The following is a 26,085-nucleotide window of genomic DNA, read 5'->3' on the forward strand; positions in this document are numbered from 1 at the left end:
GGAATGATGGAAACAGAAGAAGACGCTACCAGAGTGACAGCAAAGTGCTCAGAAAACAAGATAGGAAGCCGATAGGGTGATTGTGAAGTTTCTAACAAAATTTATGAATGTAAAAATCAGGTTCCCAGGACAAAAATTTCAATAAAAAAGAAAAAAAAAAGGCAAAGCTGGACATCAAATTAGGAAAGTGGAAAACCTGGAAGTCTCCCAAATCAACCCAAAAGGACAAAGGCAAAAAGGGTGAGAGAATTTTAGAGATAAGTTCTGAGGTGATCCAGGAGCTCTGCCACCATGACCAGAGCTTCCAGGGGACACAAGGGCTCAGGAAGGACTTCTCCCTGGTGAAAACGGCCTGAGCTCTGTTTTGTGTTGTCTTTTCTTATTGGAAGGGTTTGTCTGGGCTGCACAGGAAGAATGAAGAGTGACTCGGTCCCACATGCACCCAAAACCACCCAGGGAGGAAAGGGCAGACCACCTGCAGGGAGCTCTGTCCCTGGGCCTCCATGTCCGGTCTGCAAAGCCTAGTCCTGGGTGGTGGTGCAATAGGACAAGGACAGCTGCTTCTAGAATTTCACTCCTAGCCCAGTTCCCAGTCAGCCAGGCAGAAAAGGAAATTTACAGACATTCAGTGTCTCAGAAACTTCACCAGCTATTCCAAAGAGTAACAGTGACACGTTTTGGAAAATGAATACAATAAAGAAAATGATGGTGAGTATAAAAAATAATGGTGAGAAAAAATAGCCAAAATATACAATTTTAACAAGTAGACTTATTCTTATAACAGAGCCATAGTTGGTACGATTTCTAAAAGGTAGAAGTGCAATGCAAAGAATTAAAATAGAGAACTGAAACTATTCTTTCGACAAAGTATGTAAGATGGAGGGCTAGAAATCATGAACATGTCTTTTTACATCTGGGAAAGCTGAGATAGGTGTGGTGGTGCACGCCTATAATCCCAGTGTCTGGGGAAGCTAAGGCAGGAGGATTGCAAGTTCAAAGCCAGCCTCAACAACTTAGTGAGACCCTGTCTCTAAATAAAGTATAAGAAAGGCTGGGAGTGTAGCTCAGTAGTTAAGAGTCCCTGGGTTCAATCCACAGTACCAAACAAATAGATAGATAGATAGATAGATAGATAGATAGATAGATAGATAGATAAATTTGAGACAAAAAGGATATTTAAGAAATTATATTTTATATCAAAGACCTTGATCAATAGTATAAGTGCATACTGATCAATAAAACGTCAAAATATATAAAACAAAGTACATAAAACAGAATAATAGTATAATGTAGAGTATTTTATAAAACAGAACATATTTTTAAAAAACAAGCAGAAGAAACTTTTCCATACAATGGGGTGAGATTTCAAGGTGCTCTTAAAAATGACAGAGTGAAACACACGAGGAGAAGAAGACCAGGACACCACGTGAACTGAGGGAAAGGTACGGAGAGCTCCGTCCACAGCAAATGGAGAGTCTGTGTGTTCTTCAAACACTTGTGAAATATTTATTTGAAAACATGCCCATGTTTTTAGTGCATGAAGAAAACTCAGGAGATTCTGCAAAACCAGAAAGCACAGAGACCACATTTTACGAACCCACAGCAGTGAAACTAGAAATGAACAACCAAAGGCTGGCCCCAAAATGTCAACCTACTCAGAAATGTGGGACAGAACCTTTAAATAACTTATGAATGCAAGAGAAAATAAAAACTGAAATTAAAAATGCTTAATAATGAGAGTATTCCATGTTAAAACCCAGGGGCATGGGCAAAGCATTCCTCAGAGGAAAATTTTGAGCTTTGAATGCACTTTCAGAAAATAAGAAAAAGACAAAGTAAATTAAGCATTCAATCCAAGAAGTTTGAAAAATAACTCAAAAAATCTCAAGTAAAAGGAAGTAATTAATACTGTCAAGAACAGAGGCTCACATTTCTCCTATCACATTTTAGGTTTGGGGACCATCCCTTCCACCAAGAACAACTAAAAGCGATGATAAATTTTAATCACTTTAGCGACCTTCACTGGATGAAAAGATCACTGACACAGCGAGCAAATGCTGGGCAGACTCTGAGGAAAGCCAGCGCTCTGAGGGAAGGTGAGTCCTGGGCCCCCAGAATTGCTTAACCTAAGAAGTTGATGAGCTTGGGGTCCAAGGTTAAAGGGACAGAGTCAGGGTCCCTCCATGGTGGGCGAGTATCTGAAAACAAACTTAGCCTGTTACTTAGTGAATTCAAATACAAACAATGCCCGTCCGGGGGGCTCAGTCTTAGGTATACACCCTGGAGCACCTCTGCAACCAAACTCCAGGAAAGGAACAATGGGCACAGCTGTGCTATATGTAGAAACAAAAAAAAGTGAAGCAGCCCCAAAGTCCATCAAGGAGAGAAGGAATAAGTTGGAATTTGACAGCAAAGGAGTTCTTTGGGGATTGAGCCCAGCATAGCTGTACCCCCAACAGGGGCGCAGTCCACACACACACACACACACATACACACACGTGGCTGAGCAGAAGAAGGGAGGACAAAGGCAGGCGTGGGTTGGGGGTGGGGCACCCCAAGGTTCACAGAGAAGGCTTGGCTGTGGAGGGAGCAGAGGCTGAGTTCTGGAGGAGGGCCGAGGAAACTGCTGGTTAGCAGCGCTGCTGGAGCATGCCTGTGCACGTGAGAGTGTGAGGGTGAATGTGTGTGAGCCTGTGTGTGCATCTGTGTCACAAGCAGTTATTATTGACTCAGTCTCAGGCAGAGTTAGAATCAATCAATCCTATATTATTGATGTTCATCACACTCCAGACACACATCCTAATTCTTAAGTCCTAATTGAGTCTATACCCAAGTCCGAGTCACTGGAACTCCATCAGGGTCGGAGGAGTCTGGTGCAGGGGGGACAACAGCTACGGAGGTCTCCATCTCTCTATCCAGTTCTTGTTAGTCCCATCGCCCCCCAGAAGTCTGGGTTTTGAGTCCTAGTTCAGTTGTGCTTACAGCTGATAACTGGGTGAGGTCTGGGGTGTACACCCCGGGTGTAGATGCTTACATCACTAACTTAAGTCTTTCTAAGTTCTGCAGTTTATCTAAGTTTTGCAGTTCACATTACAACTTGGGCACATTGCTTATAGTCTTTTATCCAAACACAGACACTAATTAATATAATCAACAGCCAATAATCCTATAATATTTCTGGTGCTCATATCAGTCTGTTCGCACTTCTCTGTGTGTGATTTTCACAACACAAAGAAGGGGAAAGTTAAGAAATAATTGAGAAAGTATAAAAATACACCAACACTGAAAGATTTGAGCACCCGAGAAAAAGCGTTCCCAGTAAAGATGGATAACAGCCGAGACATTTTAAGTCAGCTCTGGTAAAACGAAAGGAGGCAGAGAACCCAGAAATTGTGAAATCACACACAGCGTTGGCAATGCCCACCCTTGGAAACAACAAGATGTGCAACTTTGCACCCATTTTTTTACATTTTAAACGTAATGTCTTTATTCATTGTGTTTAGTTACCTGGTTTTCTTCCAGGGTTTTGAGCTGTATGTGATTTGTTTACCTCCATTTCTGGTGGTATAGGTGCATGGTGTATAATTTCCCTCCTCTGTGGTTTAGTTTAGCTGCTTCCCACAAATTCTGGAACCCTAGGTTTTCCTTAGTATAATTTTAGAAATTTGGCAATTTTATTTATTTCCCCTTTGATCCAGCAGTTGTTTAATAGATGGTTTTCCTTTCCCAGGTAGAAGAGCGTATTTGTCTATCTTCTCATTAATCCCTACTTTTATCACACTTGGTGAGGGTGGTTTGCATTACTAACATTGTGTATTTTCTTATTAATTCCTCATTTTACTGCATTTAGTCAGTGAGGGAGGTTTGTCTTACTTACAATTTTGGAATTTATTGAGGTTTTCTTTGTGGCCTGATTGATGGCCATTTTCTGTGAACGTGTTCTTGAAAAGAGACCATGCTCTCTGTTATTCTCTATTAGATGGCTTTTCATTGCTGTGACCAAAATAGCCAATGAGAACAGCTCAGAAGAGGAACATTTTATTTGGGCTCACAGTTTCAAAGGTCTCAGTCTACGGTCAGCCCACTCCAATCCTCTGGGCCCGGGTGGCCAGGAAGCAGAGGGTAGGAGAGAGGATCCAGGGACAATGTACACCCAAGTCATGCCCAGCCAGGCAAGCAGGCCCTGGTCTCCATGTCCAGCCTCTGGGGCACATGGTGGTGACAGGTAGGCTTCAAAGGGCTCGGGCCGTCCTGCCCTATGGTCTGTGGTCGCAACCCACATGGCCTCTCAGCTTCCTAGTTGGGCTGAACTGCTTCCCTCCATTGTGCCTTCCCCCATGATGTTCTGCCTCACCTGGAGCCTGGAGCAATGGAGTCGGCTGGCCATGGACTCCTCTGAAACTGTGAGCCCAAAATAAACTTTCCTCCCAGAGGTGTTCTTGCTGGGGCATTTTGGTCACAGATAAATACTAACACAGAGGAGTAAAGAGTTTGAAATGCAGCAGTCTTCTTTCCTGCATCCTTCAGTCCCCTACCTAGTGAAGATGGCAGACCAGGGTGTCCATATGTCTAGGCCTGGGAGAGGGAGTTGCCTGACTGTGTCTGCCTGTCTGCTTCTTCTCTTCCTCTGGTCTGTTCATTCCTTCCTCCCCTCCATGATTTTTTTTCTAGGTAAGGGTTGCTTCTGAATAAACTAATGTATGGATATTAATAACTATAATGTAATCACTGGAAATTGTGACCTTAAGTATTATAAAATGTCCTCTTTTCCCTTCATTTAATGCTTTTTGATTTGAATACGACCTTTTCTTTTATAAAAATAGCTTTCTTTCTACTAGTGTTTGCACCTTCACCCAGAGTCTTATCTGTTTTTCTCAGTTACTTGGCATTAGGCATAGCTTTAGGACAGAGCTCTGAGTTGTGATTTGCTCATTAGGCAATCAAACATCATTTTTAAAGTCAGTGAGTTGGGGCTAGGGATATGGCTCAGTGGTAGAGCCTTTGCCTAGCACGTGGGAGGTCCGTGTTCAATCCCTATCCCTGGGGAAAACAAAAGTAAAATAAAGCACTGAGTCAAACATTTTTATATTTTTGATATGAATAAATCAGTTTTACATCAGTTCCTCATATAGTTTCATGTAATGTTAGACACATATGCTTACCTGCAGGTGAGCAGGTGTATATGTATGCTACCATACAGATACGTGCCTATACACAGGTATTCTAAGGGGTCCTTTTCTTTTTCTATTCTATTATTTATTTTGGTATTAAGGAAGGCGTAGATTTTTCTTCTAGTGTTTCCTTTGTTATTAGTATCTTTTCGGATGCCCTGGTCTCCTCTTTCATTAGATTCACCAGCAATCTCAACTTGGATTTTGCAAGAGAATTTGGCCCTCAGTTATCAATAAAAAACAAAATATCTTTTCTGAAGCATCTAAGCTTGTATGAGGCTAGTACCATCCTCCAGAGAAAGGAAAAAAAAAAACACAACGTTTTCACTGTGGCTGAATTTCTTTCAGTATCCTGGCTGTGAATGGTCCTGTGTCATGAAAGCAGACATAAAATAGTGACTTTGCCCCTCTCCTGACCCTTTGTCCACCGAGGAATCATCAGACTCCTGGGTTTTTTTTGTGACTCCTAATAGTCACAGAATTCTCCTACTTGACTTACCCACGGCACCAGTACTATTCCATTTTCAGCTGGTACCCAGGGGGCAGCCTGGTACTTTCTTCTTACTCCTTCCTCCTTGCACTTTTTTTACACCACCTCTACCTTGTCAGAGCAGAGGACACACCCTCTGGTCCCTCCTTCCTGTCTGTACTCTGACTTCTGCAGCTGAATACCCCCAGTGACTTCGACACTTCCTGGCCCAGCTTCTCTCATTGTGGCACGATCCTCTCAAGTTCATTTTCTGACTAATCCCTGGGAACATTTGCCCTGGAGCTCTGGAATGTTCCTTGCATTTATTCACGAATTTTGTACTTGAAGGAAAGCAGGCCTGGATATGAAACCAGTCACCTTCTCTTTACTTGATAAGTTTAAAATGGTGCTTTTTTGCATAAGACGTTTCTGTTGAAAAGATTGATGCTGGTCTCATTTTCTTTCCCTTATAAGTTATTTACACATTTTGCCTGGATTCTCAAAAGCTGTTTTCCTTATCTTTGAAGTCCATTGCCTTTACTAGGATACATCTAGGGGTTTTCATTCTGGGTCAGTTTGCTCATGTACTGAGTGTCCTTTTCAATATGTAAAGACTTCTTTTATCTCAGGAAGTTTTATTAAATCAGAATTTGCATTTTGTTTTGTTCTCTTGCTTTGGCTTCATCTTTGGAGACTCCAGTTAAGTGTATTTTGGATCTCCTTTGTTTGGTTTCTATATTTATCATTTCCTTTTCGATACTTTATCTGTTTCAATTTCTACTATGCCGTCTTCACATTTTCCCCTTTTCTATACTCTGTTCCCTTTCTAAGCCCTCCAGGTCTTCATTCGTTATTGCATGTCTTCCAATTATTTCTGTATTGCTGAGATTCTTTCTTTTGTCCTCCTAAATCTTTCCTGAGATCTCCATTTCTTATCTTCCATCTTCTCTTTGTTTTCCTGTCTTGCTTCTCAGATCTAGTAATACCGTTTAATGCTGTTCTCTCAAGTTTCCAGTCATTATCTTAATTAAGCTTAGCTAATCTTGAATGGTGTGAAGACTGTGTGCCTGTGATCATATTTTTCTGGTATGTCACCATGGTGTGTCATAATACTACTGAGCGTATTTTCATGTCTCTTGTAAGAGTTCAATCACGCCCCTTTAGGTTGCCCATGGCTAAACTGCTTACCCAGTGGTGTCTTCTACCCTATTAGGAGCAGGCTGCCCTGGGTGGGACTCGAGTAGGCAGTTGGCAGGTTTGCTGTGCCTGCGTCAGGGCTGTCCTTATTGTCAGTGGCTCAGAATGTGGTGTTTGGGTATCTGCCTCTCTGTCTGGGAGCCAAACTCTGTGTGAAGAGGTCTTTGCAGGCCTAGTTTTCAGGGTACCACTGGCCCTGAGAGGTTGTATTTGGCTGTGAGGATGCTCACCGGGTGAGACTCCCTGCTGCACAGCCACCGTCTCTCCCTCTGCCCCTGGCCTACTCAATGGCCTCTGTGGCCCACCCCACAGCATGGTGGCTCTATCTATCTGGGTGTGATGCTGGTCCCTCTGAGTTCCCATGGGCTGGAGGGTCGCAGCACTCTGGGGCTGCAGTGCCCACATGTGCACCATTTCTGTGCTCACTCGTAGCTCTGAGTCCCGGAGGACCCTGGCCTGGCCCCCTGTGGCTGCCAGCCCGCATCCAGGGAGCCAGTTCCTTAGGGACATTTGCAGCTTCCCCAGGTCCCAGGGCAGGCAGGCAGTCCCTCCCACACTCCTCACAGGCCCCTGACCTCTGCCTATGCCTCTGCAAAGGGCATTTTGGCCACAGCCGCCGTGCTTGCTGGGGTCAGCCGTGCCTTCTCTGCCTCTGGTTTCTGTAGTCTGTACCATTCTTGTCCTTTGCTACCTTCTTCTGTTGATTTGGGTTTCAGAAAGCATCTCGGGGAGATCAAGATCCGCAATGAGGCCACGACTCCTACTCTATGGTCTGATAAATCTTTAAATGCGAACTGAATAAATCACATATTCAAGTTCTTTTTTTTTAACATTTCACAGTATTCTTAAGAAAATGCAGAAAATTGTCTGTAATTATCACAACATAGAGTCTGCCCACCTGCCGCAGTCTAGCTGGGCACAGAATCACAAGCCACCACACAGCTTGTAGATTCAAACAGCAACTCTTTATTCCCGAACTGTCACCGGCACTTTACAAACACGTTCTGGGGAAATCCACGTTCTCTGCCCAAATCCACCCCCACTGGGCTTCTGTCTCCCAAAAAAATACTGTCTGAATCCCGTGAGAACTCAAGGGGAACTCAGGCAGCAGGATATGCCCTATTCCCAGCAGGAATAATCTTAAACCTGGAACCACCCTAAACCCGGATAGTCCTAAACCGGGAACGCCCTAAACTCGGATCCGCCTTGGTCCTTGAGCAAGGTCACCTACATGCAATGTCACTGCAAAATGTCCTATTTCCACGAGTCCTTCCACTAAGCAACATGGGGTATGCTGGCAAGGAAATTGTCATACCTACTTGGCTAATGACTCCCAGCACCCACCCAGAGCAAATTTTTTTTCTCTTTCATTGTTCAAATCTTATTTTTATCTTTCTTGGCGATTTTTGTCACTTTCTTCTTTGGGTTTTCTATTATTCTTCATAATATTTTTCCTAGATACATCCTCTATTTTCTGTATTGTTTTGTAAATACAATTTCTTTTCTACTAATTGTGCTGATTATGGCTGATATGCAAGATTACTATTGATTTTTATATATTTATTTAGATCATCACATTTTTATTATGTATTTCCTTGGTTTGAGAAAATAAAAAGGAAAATAGATTTTTGGCAAAAAGATAAAAATCAAACATATTTATTTATTAAAATGAAATATCAATGGGGAATTTAGAGTAGGTGATTTTAACAATCAATTTTTAAATCAAAAGATCCTTTCTGTCTTATGGTTCATGTTCACCTTCAGGTGAATCACAACTGATTTAATCAGCAAACTTAATCAGGATAATTATGTAAGAATTTGATCCAGTGGTCTAAAATATCTTTGAAAATGATATAATTCTTTGTAAGAACAAGTGACTCTTTGAGTGAGATCTTGTAAATGGCCCCTTTGGAGATGTTCTGAAGAATTGTCTCTGTTTATATTCTGTTACTGGAATATGAATAAAAGTTTGCATATTAAAAAAAGAAATTCTTTGGGAAATTCAGCCAGCAGAGTTTTGATTATAATAATCTTGTGACTTAAATAGTGAAAACACACTGCAGGCCATAGGAGCAGGTATCACCCACCCAGCTAGAAAAGCCCCTGGGTGTGGGTGTGCCCCTCCCCATGCAGGGTTGGCACCAGCGGCCCCGAGACTGCGGCAGAGGCACCAGAGCTGCTGCCCAGCAGGCTGGCCGTTGCGAAGGGTGGGCAGCCTCAAAGGGCAGAGCCAGGCAGAGATGAAGTGGAAAGGGAGGTCCACCCGAGCAGAGGGTGGGAGAGGGGCGACGTGGGACCACAGGGCCACGACACTCTGCGCACAAATCCAGGGGTGAATCCAGCCAGATGGGAAGGAACCACATCTCCAGGAGGAACCAGGCAGCCAGCAGGACCAGGTGGACAGGGCCTGAAATAGCAGCTGTCAGCAAGTCACTCAAGGTTTGGCTTTCAGGTTCATCTCAAACTCAGAAGCAATTCCAAACGGCCCTGTTGGAACCCGTGCATCCTCAGACCCGGCACCACCTTCTCTTGGATCCCAGGATGCACCAACCCTCAGGAATCAGAGGTGCAGAGCCAGAGAGTCCCCTCAGCTGTAAAATGAGACATTCAGAGGGGACCAGCTCTCCCGGCTCACTTCTGACCTGGCATCCTAGAAGCCTCCAAGATGCAAACTGGAATTTAGCTACTCACATTTATTCATCTTTTTAGAACTTTATTTAAATTTATTTTTAATATTTATTTTTTAGTTTTCGGTGGACACAACATTGTTATTTTATTTTTATGTGGTGCTGAGGATCGAACCCAGCGCCCCACGCAAGCCAGGCGAGCGTGTTACCGCTTGAGCCACATCCCCATCCCTAAATTTATTTTTTAACTAAATCATAACAGTTGTACAAAAATTGTGGTGTTTCAATACATCTATACTCTGTGTAGTTTTCAAATTATGTTAAACACCTGTCCATCAGATATCTCTCATTTCTTATGGTGAAAGTATTCAAAATCCTCCCTTCTAATTTTGGAAATGGCCAATACATCCTTATCTCCATCGCCCACTGTGCAACAGCGCAGCAGAACCTCTTGCTCCTACCTAGCTGGAATTCAGCACCTGTCAACGAAAGCCTTTTGCCACCCTGTCATCTCCCCCTCCTAGCCCCCTGGGATCCACCATTCTGCCCTCAGCTTCCGTGAGGTCAACCTTTTGGGATTCACAAAGGAGTGAGCTTGTGCAGCATCGTCTCCCTCTCTGGCGTGTTCTGTGTCCTTGACCACCTCCAGTTCCACCCACGGCACTGCAGAAGATGGATGTTCACCCTTCTTTGCGGCTGAACAGTGTTCTGTTATGAGTATGCACAGGTTCCCTAATGCCCTTCCCCATTGCTGTGACTTAGCTGGTTCATTTCTACACTGCGGGGACAAATGTGGCTGTAGTCATGGGAGTACAGGGGTCTTCTTCCACATGCTGGTTCTTTTATCTGACAATTGTGCGTTGAGACTGAACTATCACCAAGGCACTGGGCAAGCAGTCTTCAGACATGCACCTGAACAGGGTGGACTTGGTGTGTGTGAGTCACAGCTCACAAAAGCCACTTTTTCAGAAGAGTAAGCACAACAGCAGGCCTTGCTTGCTCTGTGATGCTCTCGGGATGAATGGGAAGGGAGGGCACAGTGTGGTGCTGATGCTGACAGAGGGTGGACCCGCCCCCTGGGCATCGTGGAGCCCTGCATGGCTGATAGTGTCCCTCTTAGCCACCCTGGGTCCTCTGTCAGGCCCACGAGGACCCTGGCTGGTAAAGGAAAAGCCAGCCCTCTCTGGGCTGCTCCAGCCTGGCAAGCGTCCAGCCCACTGTGCCCAACGAGAGCCAATTCCTTTCCTCCGCGTCTCTGTCATGTCCCCCAGGAAAACCGTTCCAGGAAGGCAAGCCACAGGGGGGTGGAGGGTGGGCGCAGTGACAGCATGAGAACCCTAAAATGGCCGCTCGTTACAACGCTTGCAATTATTTCAAATTTTGATTTTCATAATAACTTTTCATGGTTGTGTTGACCAGAGGGAAATTTTATTCCCAAATGTGCCTGTCTCAAATTTGCCATTATCTTCCAGAGGAAAAAAAATTCAAATGAAAAGGCTTTTAAAAGAGATAAAGTTTACTCATTGGAAATTAGAAATGAATATTTATTGTCAGATCTCGGTCTAGATTAAAACCTTTTATTTAACACCAGTTGCAAGTGTAAATTATTCACATGTTTACATTTCAATGACTTCTGTTCTCTAATGATTCCATTTTCTGGAGTGTATTAGTGGTGAGATAATGAAACGCCTCATCAGCTTGGGGTATTAAGCAAACAACTAACTTCAACTTTTTAAACAGTGACAAAAGCACAAAGTGGTCCCAACAATTTATTTTGTCAATTTCATGCAACACTCAGATAACTTCCCAAAACAGCAGCGCAGAGCAGGCTGCCAACGGGCGAGGCCAGTGTGCTCCAGTCTCCGGCCGGCAGGGACCACGGCCCATGCACGGCTCACACACAAATCACAGCTCTTGGCAAGATTAGGCTTTCCCAGCGGCAGAGTTAGGGAAGAAAAGATAAAAAAGAAAGAAAGAAAAAAAATCAAGACTAAGCACAAGGGTCCACTTCTCCAGAAGAGAGTAGTTCTTGCTCTTCAAATAACATTACATAACGGCCCACCCCATTCTTCCCTCTCAGGCGATTGCTTAATGTTAAGACACTTTATTGTTAACAGCCATAAATTCCCTCTGTGTATGTGTTCCAGGTTTGCAAAACCTTCACACTACATCATCCCATTCAGAGATGTACTCTTCCTGGAGTCCGGGTGTATCTGTGCACATTTAGAGCTAAATGAACTTGTGCACTGAACTTTAAGGAAAAATTTGTAATTCCACGTGGGTACTTTACAAGTCCTCCAACAGCACCATGCTGCCCACACACTTCAGCTGCCCACCCTAGGACGTTTCACACCCCCTCTGCTGACAGATCCCCACTTCGATGGAAATGATGCTTCGTGCGCTTGCTTTTGTTACCGCAAGTCTGCTGGTCTCAAGTAAGCCGCAGAAATGCTCTCTTCAGAAATTGTAACAGGCATGTGGCCAAGGAGTTAAGACACAAAGTCTATCTTCAAAATATCCCTGATCCAGCAGGGAAAACAACACGTTCTAGAAATACAGGCTGAGGAAAGTCAGCAGGAGGGGGACTGACCAAGAGGGGGACAGGGAGGCTCTAGAAGCATCTTCTGAAGCAGAGATGGGCATGGGGAGCTGGAGAGCTCCTTGTGGACTATCTCAAGAGTCCTTTAGAACAAGGAACCTCACCTCAGGGGCTGGAGGCCGGGAGGGACGCTGGGGAGGAGCAGATGCCAGAAGGAAATGCCCATGGTCTCCTCTACGTGGGCCACGTGTTTTGAGCCAAGGGGGTAATAGAGAAAAAGGCAAAGCATAGATTGGGCCAGATTCTAATCTTAAAGCTGGTCAGAATCAAAGGAGAGGAAGCTTAACCTTTTAAAGAGATTTTCTGGTAGTGTTCCTCCAAAAATAATGTGTGACATGAATTAAATGAGAAGGAACTTTGGTTAGGGATGCCAACTGGAATGGCCTTCTAACCACATCAAGGAAAAGTGACAGAGACCTCAGTTGGGGGTGGCAGGGACACAGGGGAGAGACAGCTATGGAGCTCCAGGAAGCTGGCGGAGGCTGGCTCCTAGCGGGTGCCGCCACATAGGAGGCTGCGGAGAGAGGGTGCACAGTGGACTCCAGACCCCACCTGGGCTGCTGGGAGCCCTGTGCTGTGTGGCCACAGGGAGGTGAGGGCTTGGCCCTGGCAGAGCCAAAGGTCAGTCTAACTCTGGGAGGAGACTGCAACAGTCCTAGCACACAGAGCAGAGCTCAGGAGAAGTCGGGCAGGCACATTGTTGCTGAACCTTCTGCACAGAAGTGACAATTGAGACCACAGGAGTGAGTGGGAAGCCCACCGGGAAAGGTATAGAGAAGGAGCTCCAGGGACCCAAGGATAGGGTGATCCAGGGGTGGGGGACCCAGGCAAGCTGCACTGGCGTAGCTGGCTGGAGCAGCAGAAGCCACTTCCGGACCTCGTGTCAGAGAAACGAAGAGACACCACTCCAGTTGCATAAGTTCCAGGCACAGGCAGCAGACATTGATTCCAGTTTTTAGTCCCCAAACTGACCTGGTGAACTTTTAAATCAAATGGGACCTAGGGTATGGAATACTGTTCACCAGATTCAAGTAACCTCTGCCCTCTCCTTGCGCGTGAACACGCAGCTTTTTAGCCAGCGCAAGGATCCACAAAAGCGCTTCCTCCAGGATGGAACTCTGGCATGCTCAGCAAGAGCAGCCCCCTGCTCCAGCCCCCACCCGCCCTGCCACAACATCAGAATTCTCTTCAGCTGGCCAGGAGTGCAGACCATTTCCAATTTACTTGCACATTTCTCTGACTCCACCTCTTCAAGTGTCTCTGAAGAACACATGACCCCAGGTCCCCCTGCAGCTTTGTCTCAGAAAACCCTCAGTGTGTAGTATCCAGTGCTGTCACAGGGCCCAACTCCCTGCGCCTCCAGAGCCACGGCTGTGGTCTTGTTCACACACAGGCTCTGTGTCACTTTATGGAGAAGGATCCTGCAGCAGAGTTAGACCAGACACAGGGTTAGCGAGTGGGAACAGGACTCTAACACCTGCTGCAAGGCTCTTCCCTGGCCTTATTCTCTCGTGTGGGGTGGCCAGGATGTTATCTGAACATTGCTGTAAGGCAATTCAGAAATTCTTACAAGGAAGTCACGAAGCAGGAACCTCTTGGTGTACAATTCACAGAGAAGGAATTCGTTATTCTTGGACAAGAGCAAACTCTAAAGATATAACTGGGTCCATGGGGAATGGTCATCCTTTTCCTTACACTGACCCTTTAAATTAAGATTGGGGTCGCCCATGACAGCTAGCTTGGGAAAAAGACCCTGGATGGTTTTCCATGGCTCTTCCCTCCAGATCACCATCACAGTTCACTCTTCCTCTCCGGTCTTGACTGCTCGTTGCTTCTCCCCGAACTGAACTTCCCTCAGCACCTCTTCCTCCTCAGAGCGACCCTGTGTCCTGATTTTCCCGGGCCGTCTTGGTTTCCACCTATTGCTCTAGAACAGAGACTTCTGTCACTTTCAAAAGAGCCCATAATAAATGAGGACACTGGCTGAAGTCATGCAAGCCGGCGTTAAGTGTGCCTTTGACTAGCCAGCCAGGAGGCCCATCAGGGGACATTTTCCTTCTGCCACCTGTGCCCACTTCTCAGGAAGCTGCATGTCTGTGTCCAAGGCCCGCACACTCCCACACGGGGTCACAACTGGAGCTCGGCTGTGCACTGGAGCCAATAGAAGCCTTTGTCCATGGAGCCGGCCAACGCCACTCACCAGTAGGAGAATCCTCACAACAGGAAGTGTACTCCTCATCGTTCGGCTCTGACGGTTGTGTTTGTGCTTACACAGATCTACGATTTCACACTATGACTTTTGTTAGGCTGCTGTTCATACATAGAACTTGAATTTTTGTTCTTAATTTTGCATTTAAATTGCTTCCTATGTTTCCCATGGCCTACCTTCAATAAAAATATATGCTTGACAAATAGGTGCATGCATCCATTTAACAAATGTGTGTGAACTGAACTCTCTGTAAATATTGGCTGTGCAATAATGGATGAGATGGGCAGGGTCTCTTTTGTGTGTGGAGTAAGCTGAGAAGGGAAATCTGATGCAAATAATTCCTTAACTACAAATGTGACCTGGAAGCTGTGCAGGAGGAAGCCTTCCCAGGGACAGTAGTGCACAACTGAAATCCCAGCAGCTGAGGCAGGGGGATCCCAAGTTCAAAGCCAGCCTCAGTAACATAGTGAGGCTCTAAGCAACTCAGTGAGACCCTGTCTCTAGATAATATATAGAATAGGGCTGAGGATGTGGCTCAGCTGGAAGAAGAAGATGATGATGAAGAAGAAGGAGGAAGAGAAGGAGGAGGTTGCATACCTTAGCTTTGGTGGGAGAAGAGGTTAGAATCGAAAGGTCCTGAGGTGTAGTGAGTGGGATGAAGTCTGCCAGGAACAAACCTGGTGTGATATCCTGAAAGACAAATGTAACGGCTAATCCAGAGATGGGAACAAATAAGGACATCAGGGACACCACCAGAGGAGCAGTGTGTGGCCAACCCAGTCCCCGAATCTCGCCAAGTTCAGATTCTATCCTAAGAGTAGAAGGGTTTGATGGGAGCAGTGATCCTCACACCTGCTCTCCTCCACGGTCTCTGCTGCAGGGGTGGACAGAGCTCGGGGGGCACACCCTTGGACAGCAGACATGCTGTTCGGGGTGGCCCCAGGGGACCAGATCCCAGTGACAGTGGGGATGTAGAACAGGGTACGCCAGACACTGCTGGACAGGGGCCAGGTGCTAGCATTCACTCTTTACACCAGCTCACTGCCTGGCTGGCCCCACTGTGAAGCAGAGTGACCCTGGGTGGGAGGTGAACTGGCCCTGAAATGGTCCCCTGGGAGAAAAGGAGTTTGGCTTGGATGTCTCTGGCCTCAAGTGCCGTGACTTGCTGACACATCAGTCTAGGTCTTGGACTCAGGGTGAACTGGGTGCACTGCCTTGTAGACACCAGAGCCATGGGCTTCACGGGGTCCTCCTGGGCCATGCAGGGAAAAGAGCAGCTGGCCTGAGCACTTCCCACGAACTTGCCCCATCAGGGAGAGGAGGAGGGTACAGGGAGGAGAAGGAAGACAGAGGTGAAGTATGGCCACCATGGCGCGGCTACTGGAGTCCTCAGAGAGAGGACCTGCCCAGACACCTGGGGACAGTGGAGGTGGGAATCATCCTGGAGTGTATGGGGGCTGGGATGGCTGCCACAGGACGGCATGGGCCCTCGGATGGGCATGCGGGCCCGGAGGGGCGGGCTGTTTGCTGTACTGGATCTGCTGTGGGGGGAGGAAATAATGTGCTTCTGTCCTGCAAGGACCCAGCAGAGGACTGAAAGAACAGAGAGAAGAGAATAACAGGTGCTGCTCCTGAGAAGCCAGGGCCACGGAGGGAGGGGCCTCAGAACCTGTTCCGGGTTGCCTGACCAGTGGGTGGTACAGCGGGCCCAGCGCTGGTGCACCGTGGAGGTCAAAGGTTGCCCCGCACACGCCCCATCTATGGCTTCAGCCTGCAGCTTGGGAAGGGAAGGCTCTTCCCCATCCTGCCATCCTCCACAGCATGGGCTCCTCCTCTGCTTAGATGTGCAGGACACTCCAACCACAGCACGCGGTTCTTGTCCTTATTCCACTGAATGCTCAAGCCTTTGCATACTTCATTGCTACCTAAGAGAAGACGAATCGATGCCTTTGCTATTGGGCGAGTGCTGTGAGTCTGATGTAGAGGGTCTTTAACAGAAGGTTTTACTTGTTCTCAAACTGCTCAGATACTTGGAGTAAATTCATGCTGACCAAGGCTGTCCTCATTGCTTCATTGTTATTTGTATCATACTTTTAAATACATCATTTCTGTGGGTAACAGTAACTCAAGAAAAACATCCTAGGCTTCTCCACTGCCTCCACCTGCCCTACATCTATAGCCTAAGGGCTCGGACTCGCCTGCCCCAGGTCGGGATCCAGGCAGGGAACACAACAGTGGTCCTGGGGTCTTCCGCACATTGAAAACTTGGTTTTCCTCCACACATTTCATTCCAGTGTGATAGAGATTCTTACCACATGTAAATAAATAAATAAAGTGCAGTGATTAGGAGAGTGGCCATATCAGATAAACAAGGGGGAATTCTGTTACCAAGGGACAATCAGTCATCGTGGTTGGGCCATCAGCTCAGGCTTGGGAAGGGCACCAGGGATTTTGACTTTGCTGTAAGCACTTGTGGTTGCAAAACCCTTCTCCGCGTCCAAGGATCTGTCACGACTGCCACAGTTGAACAGAACAAAAGTTTGGATATTTTTTCATTCTGTCCAACACTTTAGAAAACTATGTATATGACATTTTTTTTAGATCCAATGCAGTATGGATATTTAATTCAAATCTGTATTACGAGTATAAAAATATTCCAATCAGTAAATTCAATGCAGAAAGATAAATATATTGTTACATGTTTGTACAAAACCCCTTTTTACATTTGCTTTGGTACTGAGGATTGGATGAATCCAGGGGTGCTTAATCACTGAGACACATCTCCAACCCTTTTTATTTCTTGTTATTCTGAGACAGTGCCTAGATGAGTTGCTGAAGATGATCTTGAACTTGTGGTTCCTCCTGCCTCAGTCTCTCAAGTCACTGGAATTACAGGCATGCACCACTATGCCTGGCTGTTTATAACACTTCTTTCATTGAACAAGTTTATCTGAGAGAAAACAGCTCTTCAAGTTTTCAACGCGTGTCTTCATGTTTCTGCACAAATGCTCGTGCTTTTGATCCTGACCATCAGCAAAGCTGCAAAGTACCTGGAACATCCTTAATTGATAAGTCATTTTACTTTGCTGTCATTGCAAGTGTTTTGTCTCCTTGTTTTTGTGTGAAGTAGGAGGTTTTGGCTGTGTTCAGTCAACTGATAGAATTTAGTGTAAAATTGATTAAATGCAGCTCCAAATTACCAGACTTTTATGTGTGTGTGACTTTTTATTCAACAGAGACAGGGACTTGCTTAGGAGCAAAGCAGACTCCAGCCCTTCAGAGCCAGAACCCCTTGGCCGAGCCCTGGCCTCTTTGCACCACCCTCACTCCTCTCTTCCTGGAAATAAGCATATTTACTGTGCACAACGACTAACCCAACATTTACCCTCTCACATGCGCACTAGCATTTTAATTTAGAAGAGTCTTGAAAAACATGAAGCAGCGGGATTTTGGCATGCTCTTCAGAATGCACAGAAATAAATCTTTTCCAGCAAATCTCCAAGGGTTTTAGGCAAATCTTTGTGCATGCCAGAGCAGAAAGCTAAAAACAATTTCGGGTTTGTTTGTTGAGCCAAAAAAGTGGACATCGTGTCCAAAGTACAATTTAAAGCATTATTTTTTGTATTAAGGAATTTAGTAATGTGCATTTCCAGCTCAAGAATTTATCTGCAGAGTTTCCCAGGCATGTTCTGCTCCTCCCACTTCTAAACTCTCAACAGAGAAAGCCAAACAGAAAGAAGTGCGGTGGATGCCGTGTCTCCACAGGGGCCTCGCAGACTGGAGCAGTGAATCAGTACTCCCTGAGCCCTCAGTTTTCCTCTGAATTGATTCAAAACCATGAAGACAACTGCTATGTGCACAGTTCTGTCTTTTCCCAAAATCCTCCTGAGCTGTTTTTTCTTGTTGACAGAGATAACCATCCCCCCTGTAGCACAGTACCTGGCACATAATACATGCTCAAGAAATACTTGTTGAACTAGAAATGAGAAAGAGCAGGAATGCAGAGTTGTGCTTGCCTTTTGTCATTTACCCACTTTTCTTATTTGTTAAAAAAAAAGTGCATATACATTTTAAAAAGAACGTTTAAATGTGAAAAGAAAAAGGCTCCCTCCAGCCCTAACAGGCCTGTCCCCACCCTGCCACCCATGTCTACCCTGCCTCCCTTGCACTCTCCAGCTGCCCAACCAGCCTCAGCTGTCTCCTGTGCACTCCCTCTTGCTCCACCTAGTCACACTCCCCTTCTCATCCTTCACTACTAACAGCAAGATACCAGGTGCCACGGCTACACTGGAAGGCACTCAGCGAATAGTCCCATTATCCTAATATTCCAGTGTCCCAACTAATGCTGTAGGTGGAGATTCACAAACACCCAGCACTGGCACTTAAACTCCTCCTGACAGAGCCTCCTGGAAGATGAAGGTACATATGCAGAAGCTGGGAAGTCCCACCTGTCATCCCTAATGCCGCTGAGGGTTCCGTAGTGTGTGTGCACAGCACGCGTGGTTTGCGTTGTCCACACAGGTCTGTGCTGGAACATCTGGTCTGCCGAGAGCCCCAGGGCTCAAGGGAAGCCTCCTAGAAGCCTGCCACACCTGATATTCTCAAACAGAAGTAAAATTGACTGTAAGAAAACTGGCAATGGCTCATTTTGTGAATTGCCTTGATCATTCATTTTAACCCAACTCCATCAGTTCTACTTACTTACATCAAAGACAGCCTTGATGATTTAAAGAGAAACACGTCACACAACCAAGAGATGGGGTGCATTTCTAGTGCTCCACTGTCAGAGGAACCTCGATGGCAGCTCGAGAGCCCAGCACGGTCCCCACGCTGCCCTCTCTCCTTGTGCCCTGCGTGCTCTCTGTGTTCTGGCCACACCAATACCCACTCAGGCCGTCAGTGTGCCACACCGCCTTTCCACAGAGCTTCTCACGCCTGGCTTCCCTGCCTGAACCCTCCCCTCCATCCACACACTTCCCCAGCTCAACCCACTCGGACTTCAGGTCCCAACTCCAGGGCCAGTGGTGGTGACACTCCATTCCTTGCACCTACCTCACACCTACCCAAGGTCAAGGTGATACTTGACCCTGGAGGAATCGGTCCTTTCTATTGTTCTGCAGCCCTGTTCTAGTGCATTATTGTAACACTAGTGTCACAATGATTGTTTGACCCAGGTCTGTCAACAACAAGAGACTCGGGGCTCTGGGACAAGAGCAGTGCTTCCTTTTTTTCCACAAGGGAACTCTCACATTGGTGTTGAATTAAGCCATGATGAAGGGATCAATGATGGTCAGCCAGGATCCCTCACAACCTACCTCAACTTCTAGGGGGCTCACTCCCTGACTCACCTCAATCTCATGCAATCATGACACCTCTCTCTCCTCGGTGGCCCCACTGTGTGGTTTCTGGAGCATGCAGAACAGAAACCCAGGCTCTGCCATCTTCCCAACAACAATCATGTAAAGCAACATGTTTGCTCCCATCTTGTCCTCAAAACTGACGGAATAGGCAGAAAAAAGCAAAACAAGAGACCTAAATGCAACCACATACTGTTTACACTGGGTGTAAATGGGTGAAAAACTCCAGCTAAACAGTGTCTCTGCAAGACCTACGTCCATCATGTCGAGAACAGTCACACAACGCAAAACACTAAGAGTTGATCATAAAAGGCAAAACAGAAGCTGTACAAAGAGTCACTGTAAGCAGGAGGAACTGACAAGGCAAAACATTCTTGGCTACGTGTGCCTTAGAACAAAACTGACTGTAAGAAAAATTGCCTTGCCAGAGATTAAAAAAACACAATGTCGTGAGGACACAGCAATCATCAGCGTGTGTGCTCCCAATCATAGTGCTCCCCAGCACAGGAAAAGAAAACCGGGAGAAACGGCCAATCAACCATCCCCTCTCAGGGAGCAGCAGGTGGTGTCCGGACGGCCGAGCTCACATGTCCAGCAGTGAGCTGACGGGTACCAAAGAAGACAGTCGGTACCAGCAGCTCCTTTCCACCTGCATCAAGGGGACACCACAAAGAAGCCACGTGCTGGCGATGAGCACGTCTCCATACACAGGAAGTGACTGGGATCCACATCGGAGGCATTTTAACCACAGTGAATCAAAGCCAAAACATAGAACAAAAAGTTACCTTTCAAATACCTCAATAATTTGGAGGTGGAAGAGTATGCCTGTGCATAGACTATGGATTGAGGAAAAAGTTAAAAAGGGAATTATAAATATTTCAAACTAAATAATAATAAACATACAAGATATCCAGTTGCATTTAGCAGCCAAATCAGACATAGAGAAGAAACTTACAGCTTTAAACACTGATACTAGAAAGAGTCTTCAAAGGCTCCAAGTCAGGAATCCATGTGGCTGTATTAAAAAGCTAGAAAAAAATCAAGTAATCTGAAATTAAAGTAAGCTAAAAGAAGACAATTCTCAAAGTAAGAGCAAAATTTAACAAAATGGATTATAGATAATTGTAGAAAATAAAGTAAAAAAATAGCCCTTTAACAAAATTGATAAACTCATCAAAAGATTGATCGAGGGAGAAAAAGAAAAACGACTTACTCATATTGGAATAAATAGATGACATGACCAAAATCCTACAGCATTAGGGAATGAGGAAATGACATAAGCAATTTTTTGCAAATACCAAACTGACATGGGACGGAAGAGGACTCTAAGAGCCTATTCCAGCCAAGTGAATTGGATTCGCACAAGTAAAGCTCCCTGAAAAGGAACCAGCCGAAGACTGCAAACTACATGAACTACGGACCAATATCCCTCATTAATAAATATGCAAAAACTTTTAACAAAATTTTTGCAAGTTGAATATAAAATTACATAAATGAATAATACATTATGGCCTAATGGGGCTTAGCCCAGAAAGGGAAGGTTGGTTTAACATTTGGAAATCAATCAAATGTAATTTACCATATTCATAGACTAAGAAGAAAAATTAAGATCATCTCAAGGTCATAGAATGAAATCTGACAGACATTGTTGATAAAAACACTCCGCAAAAAAGGAACTGAGAACTTTCTCCTGCACCCTGCCTGAGAAAGGAGCCCACCCAGCACCTAACTTCAGCCAATGATGAAGACCAGACGACCCCCATGACCAGGAGGCTCCAGAGAACCTCCTTGATCAGCGCCATTCAGGATTCTCTAACCAGTGAAATCATGCAGGAAAAAGAGAATCAAAGCCTGCAGATTGGAAAGGAAGAAATGAAAACCAGGTTTATTTTAGGTGACACCATTGTTCATATGGAAGACCCCATAAAATCTACCAATTATTTTTAAAAGATACCAGTATCCAAGATCAATATAAGAAAATCAGTTTCATTCTATATACCAGTAACAAACAACTGTAAATTGGGCAAAACAGTTTAACAATCACATCACAAAGGAAGATATATGGAAGGCAGTTAGGCAGTTACACACATTAAAAGATACTCAGCATCATTTGGCATTAGGGAAATGTAAATTAAAACCACAGTGATTTACTGCTGCAGGCTGGAGCACTGAAGGACTGAGCGTGTCAAATGTTGACAAGTTTGTGGGAGTTAGAGGCCCCCTTGATGCCGTGGGCATGAAAATGGCACAACCCAGGAGCACAGGTGGGTGACTTCTTAAGTAGTAAATGTCCCCTGTCAGATGGCCAGGTCACCCCACCTGTCAATATCTACCCAGGAGAAATGAAAATACATGCCCATGTGGATCCCCCTGAATACAGGTGGGTAACAGCTTATCTGTGGTGACCCCACAGTGCAGATGACCCAACATCCAAATGTCTATCAAGAGGTGAGTGGATGAGCAAACCTTGGTGGATCTGAAACACAGGGAGCAATTCAGCAATGCCAGGGGATAAACCACCACTACAACAGCAATCCTGAAAGCAACTGCTCCACGGAAGAGAAGTCAGAAAAAGGAACAGCACACAGGATTTCACAGATGCACACCTGTAGGAAATGCAGGCTGGTGCACAGGGTGGAGAGCAGATCAGTGGTTTCTGAGGAGGACAGGGGTTGGGGAGAAAGAGCAAGAGAATATGACCAAGGGTTCATCAAGACATCTGGGAACCATTCTAAGTTTGTTATCCTAACTTTGTGATGGGTTGACAGGGGTACATATGTCAAAAGTTCCCAAATTTCAACATAGACAGTTTATTTTACATCAGTGATACCTTTATAAGATCTTCTTTCAATCAATGACTACATTTTAGCAGCAACAAATACGGATTGAAAATAAAAAATACAATTTCATTTATAATAATTTCAAAAACATAGTACATAGGAGTAAGTTCAACAAAAGACAGGAAGAAACTATAATTACAACCAAATTTTGCTGTGAAAAAATTTTTAAAGATGCAGATAGCCAGAAACAATGTTCACGGATTAGGAGGCTCCATCTTGGGAAGACGTGTCCTCTGGAAGTCACTTATTCATCCCATGCCACCCTTCCCAGGGGTCTCACAGCCTTTTTCACATAAATTGACAAGTTGACTATAAATTAATTTAAATGGAAATGAAAAGAGCCCCCTAAACACCAAACTGAGCAAAGTGAGCTGAGGACCACACGGCCCAACTGCACAGCCTGCTGTGAAGCTGTGACCACGAAGACCGGTGGATCGTCACAGGTAGGAAAGCAGATCCAGGAGCACACCTGTTACCCCTGCAACTCAGGAGGAAAGCAAGTTCGACGCCAGCCTCAGCAACTTACCAAGACCCTAAGCAACTAAGGGAGACCCTATCTCAAAAGAAAAAGTAAAAAAGGGCTGGGGATGGAGCTCAGTGGTTGACCACATCAGGGTTCAATCCCCAGTGCCAAAAAACAACAACAACAAAAAAAAAAACCCATAAACACAGATCCAGGGAACAGGGACTAGGAAGTCAATACAGAACAACACTCACATGGTCAGGAGATTTTTAACAAAAACGCCAATTAATTCAGAAAGGCAATTAAATCCAACAACTTCTACTGGAACAGCTGAAATCCACACGGGAAAAGAAAGTTATCTTGCATCCCTAGGACATCTCACATCATAAAAAAATCACCACAAGAAGGATCATAGACTACATGCAGAAGCTAAGTCTACAAAAGGAGGCTATTGTTGCAACCTAGACACAGGCGAAGACCTACTAGAAGACAGAAAGGAGCAGCCACCAAGAAAACATGGGACTACACTTCCCGAAACTAAAGACCAAGGCTCATCAAAAGACGCCGTGATAACTTGGCAAACCACAAGTATTCACAAGACATTTGTATGACAAGAGATTTACTTCTAAAACACAGAACGACTTCTGCAGCTCAGTAACAGGAAGACAACAGCCCAACTAAATTAAAATGTGGGCAAAATGTTGAAAAGACGTTTCTCCCATGATGTGAATGATAACCTCACAAACTGGCATCGGGCAGCACTGGTCCCCAGGGAAATGTGACTTGGTAATCACCGTGAGCCATCACTCGAGAATGGCGGTGGCGAGACTGACCACCAAATGTCAGCATAGAGCCGACCCCAGAAGTTAAGATGGAAAAGGGCTGTCCATTCCGTGTAGCTGACCATCCCCACCCCTAGATGCTCACCCAGGAGAAATCAAAATGTATGTCCAAGGTCAGTGCTCGAGAATGTCCATGGCAGCTCCTTCACTGTGGATGAAACTGGAAGGCCCGCTGTCTGTGCAGCAAACACGAGGTAGCAGAAGAAAAGAGCATTAATAAGTAGATTTGCATCTGAGCTGGACCCGATGTCTGGGGCTCCTGGAGCAGGATGCAGGCTCTACTCCTGGCTCTGGCCTGGGCTTTGGGCAAGTCGGCTGTGCGTCCCAGCGTCCACCACACACGATGGCCATGAAAATTGCAAGCGATGATGTATGTAAAACAATTGCAGTATGAAGTGAAGCATCGAGGTTGTTAATTAGGGAGTACAATTTTTTTTTTTTTTATCAAGATCACCTGAGGGCACAGTTGACAGTCAAATGAAAGAGAAACCTGGAGGGTGAAGATCACGCTGCTTCTTCTTTGGAGGCATTGGGTCCTTTGTGGAATCGTGTCGAATGGACACAGATCCTGCTTGCCACAAGCAAAGCTCTGAGCTTACGGAGGAAAAGGGCGAGTATTGGCACATTAGTGCTGGAAAGAAGTAAGGCAGGTTTTACCTGTGCTGTGAATATGCAGATGGGGACAAGAGTTAATTTTATTGTTAAAATTCCTGTAGAAAAAAAAAATAATCATGTTATTGGGAGCCCAAACTAGCCCCCAACTTTTTTTCCCTATTGAAATATTTATGCCTGTTTGTGGATTTTCATAAACACAGCTTTTTGGAAGATGAAATCATTCTACCCTGAGAGGAGAACACGTTTAAAACAAAGCAACACAGACGCAGTGCACTGGAGAGAGCAGCCCCATCCCCTGGTGATACGGCACGTCTTGACTGGAAGGAGAGTAAACCAGGACATACAGCTGTACCCAGAACCCAGGGGTCCACCACTAGGACAGGTGCGCAATGATCTGTGCACTCCACAGGCGTGGTCCCGTGTTTCTAAGCTGCCCTGTGCCCCCGCACTCACCACACTGACAGACGGTTCCCCAGAGCCCGGAGGGACGCAAGTTTAGGATTAGCTGGAGCTTGTGCTTATGGCCTTACCTGTCCCCGCAAAAGCTGGCAGAAATACGATGGGTGCCAGTGCCTGCCTGGGAGAAAGGTGTTCGGGATTCCAAAAGCTGGGGGCCCTCCTCCCTGATGGACAGGGACTGGACCAGACGCTCTGCAATTAAGCTGGCTGAGCACTGGCCCTCAGGCTCTGAGCCAGGAAGGCTTGTCTAGAAATTCACTTTTCCAATCTAGCTTTAACAAGTAAAGAAATTTATAAATGGAGATGTCAAAACAATTGTAAAGGAAAATGTCAAATGGAAATTCAGATAATTCTGCTCGTTTGGTGGGAGTTCTAAAGCTACAGGTAACAGGACCAAAGCAAAGGGATAGGCGCCCAGTAGCCCCGGCCACCAGGAGTCATTACCGCAATTCCATATCCACCACTCACCTGTGATGGCTCGTCACAGAAGAGATGGACGACTCGCAGCAGGGCCCTCGGGGTCTACACGGCCGTGCCCAGCAACGCGCACAGAGGTCTGAACCATCAGAATGTCCGCACATGCCAGGACAGATGGCACGTGCTGTGATCAAAGGTATGGCAGAGAGAAACGAGCGGAGCAGGCAGGGAAGCCAGCCTCTGAGAAGGACCGATGGCAGTCACCTCCTAATGAGGAGGTCCGCATGACTGCAATGACATGCCAAAAATAGCCGTCCAGAAAGAGCCCCGAAACGCAGTCACAGCCGGGGTGGCTGCGGGAGGACAAATTGGGGGTTTCTAATTTTCCTAGTGTGTCAGGCATCAGCTAATAAACACCAAGAGCACAGGTGCCTCACCTGTCCCTGTGACTGCTCCCGGGGCCACTGCCATCCCCGGGGTCCATGGTGGACACTCTTGTGTCTTGGCCAGTCACTGTAGATGAGAAGTTCAACACCAAGCATAGGTCAGACACCTGTGCCATGTACACAAGCAGCAGTGGACACGACAGCAGCCCAGGTGTGCGGGTCACAAAAGCCTCAGCATGAAAACAACACTAAGACGCACAAACAAAGGGTAAGTAAGGTCAAGTTCACACGTCTCCTTGGTTCTCTGTCACTGCTGACTGCAAAGCACTGGTCAGTCGACTTATGGGACTGGCCCTGTAGCTCCTCTGAGAGCCACACCATGGACACCTGAGGGAGGCGTGCACCCAAGGCCCAAGTGACACTTCCACTTCTCT

At 45.9% G+C, this 26,085-nt stretch overlaps 1 long non-coding RNA gene across 2 annotated transcripts; it reads left to right on the forward strand.

Moving 5' to 3' along the window:
* The first annotated feature begins 603 nt into the window (after positions 1-603).
* On the forward strand, positions 604-17,476 carry LOC125612754. Of its 2 annotated transcripts, XR_007343229.1 has the most exons (3): positions 604-708; positions 1,951-2,096; positions 17,090-17,476. It is a non-coding gene; the product is annotated as an uncharacterized LOC125612754 (long non-coding RNA). The 2 variants fall into 2 exon arrangements; XR_007343230.1 differs by lacking the exons at positions 604-708; positions 1,951-2,096 and adding an exon at positions 15,484-16,240.
* Positions 17,477-26,085: the final 8,609 nt, after the last annotated feature.

Source organism: Marmota marmota, unplaced genomic scaffold, assembly GCF_001458135.2.
Source record: "Marmota marmota marmota unplaced genomic scaffold, marMar, whole genome shotgun sequence".
NCBI lineage: Eukaryota > Metazoa > Chordata > Mammalia > Rodentia > Sciuridae > Marmota > Marmota marmota.